Below are 6,291 nucleotides of genomic sequence, written 5' to 3'. Positions count from 1 at the left end.
AAGTTAAAAAAGGAGTCAGACTCTTTACTGTGCTATAGACCTAATGTTTGTGCCCCCCACACCAATTACATGCTGCAGCCTTAACCCTCGTTGTCATGGTATTTGGAAGTGGGGTCTTTGGGAGGCGATTCGGTTCAGATGAAGTCCTGAGGATGTAGCCCTCATGATGGGATTAATAAGCTTATAAAGAAGAAGAAATACCAGAGCTCCCTCTCTCCACCATGTGAGGACACAGCAAGAAGGTGGCCATGTGCAAGCTAAAGAGACTTTCAACTAGGAACTGAATCGCCAGTGCCTTGATCTTGGATTTCCCAGCCTCTGGAAGCATGAGAAATAAATGTCTGTTGTTTAATCCACCCAGTCTGCAGTATTTTGTTATGGCAGCCTGAGCTGACTAAAACACCCTATAAGTGTGCTTCTATTAGAGTTTTTTCTCATGCTTATTGGTCATGATTTCTTATTTATTCACATGTCTTGTAATTTTTTAAATTGATTCCAGATAGTATATATAAAGGAATCCCAGGCCTTAAAAATCATTTTTGTTCCTCTCCAGAAAGGATTGTCCTATTTTCTCTTTGACAGATACCAGGGGCAAATCACCTCAATCCAGTCAGAAATTGAGTTGGGCTGGAACTGGATTCCAGGGTTAGTCCACCTCTGGTCTCAAATATCTCAAGGTTGAGAGGCACCCGGGTGGCTCAGTCAGTTGAGTATCCGACTTCAGCTCAGGTCATGATCTCACGGTTGATGGGTTTGAGCCCCGCATTGGGCTCTGCGCTGACAGGTCGGAGCCTGGAGCCTGCTTTGGATTCTGTGTCTCCCTCTCTCTCTGCCCCTCCCCTGCTCGCACTCTGTCTCTCTTTCTCAAAAATAAGTAAACATTAAAAAAAAAAGAAATTCAGATATCTCAAGAGTGAGACATGGCAGGTGTTTCTTGCAGCTTCCTCTTTTTAGCAGCTTTCTCCTTCTAGAAGCTTCCCTCTCATGCATGGTCCTCCTGAGTTTCTCATACTGTGAGACTGACAGGTCTTTGTCTCCTTGGCCTTGAAAGTTCTGCTCTTCTGACGTGTTAAGCTTAACTCTTACCTCCCTTCACATGCAAACAAAATATGTAGCAAATGTCTTGAGGAGGATACTTACCATGTGTTTCTTGAAAGCTTTTTTCTCTAGCTGTATTTTCCTTTTCACGAACTAAAAAACTGTGCCTTGAGAGCCCAGACCACCGACCTCCTATACTACCCCAGCAATCAGTGTACCACAGGGAAACTTCAGAGCTTTACTATTCTCTAATCACTCAGGCTAGTCTACATGGCTGTCAAAATCCCGGCCGATTTCTTCTTCCCCTAGTAGCCCTTTTTGCCCAGTGCTCAGTCTGGACACTGACTCAGCAAATGGACTCATAGAAGAAAAAGCCTAGTAATTCCAACTCACCTAGGGATCCTTTGTCCTTCCTAATAGGTTCAGAGCTACCTACTGCACGTTACCCAAAAGGAGAACCTCTCTGGATGCTTCATTTTCATTGCTACCTATCACAAAACTATCCTCATGAAGAAGGTGGAGAAATGTGAAAAGGTGATCACGACAATAATACACTCACATAGATAGTTTAACCTATTGAATAGCTCCAGTGGAATATCCAAATGTTTTTCTTTCTCAGTCATGCTAAGGAATTAATGCCTTCCTTCCATACAGGGAGATTTGAATTTGAAGAGTATCATGGCTCATGCCACCTTTCAAATCTTTCTTGCTCAGCAACTACTGCCTCCATCTGTTTTTCAAGTTGGCTCAGGATCTGAAGGAACAGTAGAGTAACTGGAAAAGAGTGAGTTTTTTAAAAAAAAAAATTAATGTTTATTTATTTTTGAGAGAGAGCGAGTCAGAGAGAGAGAGAGCAGGAGAGGAGCAGAGAGAGAGGGAGACACAGAATCCAAAGCAGGCTCCAGGGTCCAAGCTGTCAGCACAGAGCCCGACGCGGGGCTCAAACTCACAGACCGCGAGATCATGACCTGAGCCGAAGTCGGACACTTAACCGACTGAGCCACCCAGGTGCCCCAAGAGTGAGTTTGGATCAGGGAGAGCCTTCCTCTTAAATTTCTGTGTTACTTTCGGGGAAGTTACTTAACCTCTCCTAAGTTCTGGTTTCCCCTATTGTAAAATAAAACAACCAATGCCTACCTCCTAGGGCTGTTGTAAGAATTATGTTAGATATCAAGTACCCCAAACACAAGAAACAGTCTACACATTGTCCTCATTGGTCATCACTGGTCCTCAGTTTACCCTGATGCACGATTAGGATAGTGGCAACCTTACAGAGTAGTTTTCATTCTGCAGTTACATGAGACCATGGAGGAGAAGGGATTTGTAAAAGCACGATGCTATGCAAGAAGATTTGGTGCCCATGTTAGAGGTGACTCTTTTGGTTTCTGAGTCACCAAGTGACTGGTCTCATAACAAAGTCCAAAGGTCTTTCTGGTTAACTTTTGTTTCTAGGGCCTCTGCACTGTGGGTGTATCCTCAATGCCACCCGTCTTCAAAGGATGGCAGGGTGCCATCTACAGGGGGAAGCCTGCTGGGAGCTGACCAAGCTAGGGCTTAGTGTATCTCAGCACACCCTCAAGGACCCAGGGAGCCGCTACCATCCTCCTAATCGCTAGGATACGCCCACCCAGCCCCATTAGGTTGCCGCTTGGTGCCGTACTTGGAATTGTACAAGGCATCGACCAAATCCCACCTCTGCATGACTAGCTGTGTACTTTCTGCCATCAGTTTCCTCATCCGTGAACCCGGGATACAATAATACCTACGGCAGGACTGTTGTAAGGACTGAATGAAAATAACAACAGGAAACCCGGTGTACATGGGGGATGCCTATACATGGAGACTGTCACTCTGACCGGGTCCCTGACACCTCCTGAACCCATGGTGTCGGGCTCTGTGCTGGGTCAGCACCAACATTCCACCCTCCCGGCGGCCCAATCCTTAAAGATGGTGCCTTCCCGCTTCCCCACTTCCCAGGCAACAGAGGGCGCCGCTCGCAGGGGCCCTGGAAGGGACCAGGGGAGCCAATGGGAATGCGGGAAGGCCACGGAGGAGCCAATGGGCACGGCGGCGGGGCCGGGGGCGGGCCCAGCGGGCCTCTCTGAATGCCTGGAGCATCAGGGCTCCTGGCCCAGCCTGCACTTTCCCGGCCTGGCTTGGGCAGGGCGCCAGGCCCCCCATCGGCCTCCACCCCACTTCCCAGCCCGGAGACCGTGCATAAATTAGGCTATTCTTAGTAGGGCCTGAAAAGGAGCCCTTTCTGTCTAATAAGAAAGACAAAGTTTTGTCAGTATCTATTTCTCAAACCCAAACAGTACAGTTCTATGGGTCTCCGAGTTCTGGTGTGGAGGAGCCCGAGCAGCCGGGGTGCTGGGTGGTGCCCCCAGTTGCTGCTCGGGCAGGAGCCAGGTGGCCTAGGTCTGCTCGGCTTCCGCGAAGAGAACAGATCATCTACGGGGTGAGGGCAAACTGGTGTGCTGGCATCGGGAGTCTGCTTACGGAGGCCGGGCTCAGGCCACCAGGGGCCCCCGCGGACTTCGAGACCTCTGCCCTCACCCTGCCTGGGGCCCCAGCAGCTTGAGGGCCCATTGGACCACCTCTGTGTCCTCCTAGCCCACCTCCTCCGGTTCTGGCCTCCTCTCTGCTCCTCACACACACCAGCCCCCACTTGCCATGCTTCCTGCCCCACCCCCCTCCCCGGCTGCTCTTTCTCTTCCTTCAGGCCTCGGCTTCCCTGAGCATCCATCTGCGGAAGAGCTCTCCCTCCCCATCACTCTCCATCACATCGTCCTGCATTTCCTTTACAGTGCTTATCCCAACATGGAACCATTAATTCATCTGGTCATTGTCTTCTCCCCAACTAGAGTGTCAGCTCCACCAGGGCAGGGACCGTGCTGTCTCATTCGCTTGTGTTACCCGTAGCACAGAGTAGACACTCAACAAATTAATGGTGAATGAATGAATCCAAAAGATGGTATTTAAATGCCCAAGACCCTTCTGGAACCATTCTTATTGCAGATTGATGAGTCCAACCGCTAGTCTTATTCTCCACGGCCACCTGAAGAAATGCCCATTGTTGGTGGCGGAGGTGTGGGGGGATCCTCTACTAAACACCAGCTTGAGAGAAGCTGGGCCCAAACATGTCTGTATGGCTCTCTCTGGTAGAACTAAAACAAGGGGGAGCTCTGGCCAACATCTCAGAACTTGGGGATTTTCTACAGCCGTTGTGAGCTAGATGCTCTGAAATCCCTGAATATCTCATTGACATTTTGTTGAGTTGAGAGTGTCTCCACTTGTCAAAATAATAACGAAAATGACCATGATATACCGAATTCCTGCCGCAAGCATGTTCCCTGTCTTAGCTCAGGCTGCCGAAATGAAATACCACGGGCTGGCTGGCTTAAATAAGACACATTTGTTTCTCACAGTTCTGGAGACAGGGAAGTCCAAGATCAAGGTGCTAGGGGATTCAGTTCCTGGTGAGACCCACTTCTTGGCTGGCAAATGGCCACTTTCTCTCTGTGTCCTCACATGGCAGAGGGCAGGGAGAAGAAAGGTATCTGGCATCTTCTCTTTTCTTTTTTTTTAATGTGTATTTATTTTTGAGAGAGAGAGAGAGAGAGCACAAGGTGGGGAGGGGTGGAGAGAGGAGACACAGAATCCCAAGCAGGATCTAGGCTCCAAGCTGTCAGCATGGAGCCCGACATGGAACTCGAACCCACGAACTATGAGATCATGACCTGAACCTCAGTCAGATGCTCAACTGACTGAGCCACCCAGGCACCCCACTGGTGTCTTTTCTTATAAAGGCACTAATTCCATCGTGGTGGCCCCACCCTCATGACTTCATTTAAACCTAATTATGTCCCACAGGCCCCACCTCCAAGTACCATCACATAGAGGGTTAGGGATTCAACGTACGAATTTGAGGGGGTGGGGAGACACAAACATGTTGCCCATAACACTCCCTACATCAACTAATCTCTATAGATATACCACGAAGTGAGTGGTTAATCTCATTTAGTAAGACTCTGAGGGGCAGGGAGGCTATGGAGGAGACTTAAGGTCACACAGAGAAACCAAAGGTCAACATCCTCCTTCCCTAGTAAGCTCCCCCTCAAATCTGCTAGCTAGCCCCTATCACACAGAGATCATATGACAGGCCCTGGGGTCTGGTCAGCCTGGCCACTAAATAACAGAGTTTGTTGCTGAAAAAACTCAGAAAAATGATATCCCGGATCAAATGGAACCCTTTGCCCTAACCATCACATTATGGATTTGCTCACTTAGTTTTCTTGGTCCCACAAAGATTTGTTGAGTATGTACTCTGTGCCCCAGAATACGGCAGTGAACGACACAGCATGGCCGCCCCCCCGGGGGGGGCTGACACCCAGTAGGGGGTAGACAATGAAACACCAAGAAAAGAGTCCCAAATGGGACTCTGTATCATAACGGAAATACACAGAGTAAGGGGTGTAGAGCAAGGAGGAATGGGGGCTCCCCTCCATGTGGGTGGTCAGGAGGCCCCCTCAGAACAGGTGACAGGACAGAGGCTCCTAGAGGGACAGAGCTTGGTGACACTCAACATGACCACTCCTGAATTTCGGAATCACACCTGTGGAGCCCAAGACTCTCTGGTCAGAAGGGAACTCCGGGTGGGCCCCACAGCACAAGGCCCGACAGGACCCCAGTGTGTGCCCTTTCTATGCCCACAACACCCCTATTTCCACCTTTCCTGCATCTGCCCCCGCAGCCCCACACCTCCCCTTTGTTTCTTTATTTATTTTACCACTTCTGAGGAGTTTTTAGTGGGAGAAAAGGCCTAGAATGGGGTTGTTTGAGGACAAGGAAACGAGCCACTTGCTGTGATGAATGTTCTTGAAAAGCAATTTCTTTTTTCACAGGTAGCTCACTGGGCTTGGGAACAAAAGCACTTTGGCTCCCTATCAAGTACTAACAGAGGCTAACTGTTTTCTGGGCACTTCTCTTTCCCCACACACGCTCACTTGTGCCTCTCCCTATGCATGACAGAAATGACATCCAGTTCAAGGGCTCCCGGGGGTCTCCTCCCAGGATAAAGTGGCAGCTGTTTTCATGGCGCTGGAGGACCCTCTCCCTGCCCCCCACCCTCTCCCCCTCCTCCACTCATTTGTGCCCAAGCATCGACCTTGCACTGCCAGGACGTTTTCTCTGGCCTGGTGGGAGGGGAAGGAGGGGGTCCCCAGGAAATCAGAGACCAGGTGGAAATCCTGG

This window comes from Panthera leo, chromosome C1 (genome assembly GCF_018350215.1).
Source record: "Panthera leo isolate Ple1 chromosome C1, P.leo_Ple1_pat1.1, whole genome shotgun sequence".
Classification (NCBI taxonomy): Eukaryota; Metazoa; Chordata; class Mammalia; order Carnivora; family Felidae; genus Panthera; species Panthera leo.
The sequence above is the reverse complement of the archived record's forward strand: the minus strand, read 5'-3'. Positions refer to the sequence as shown.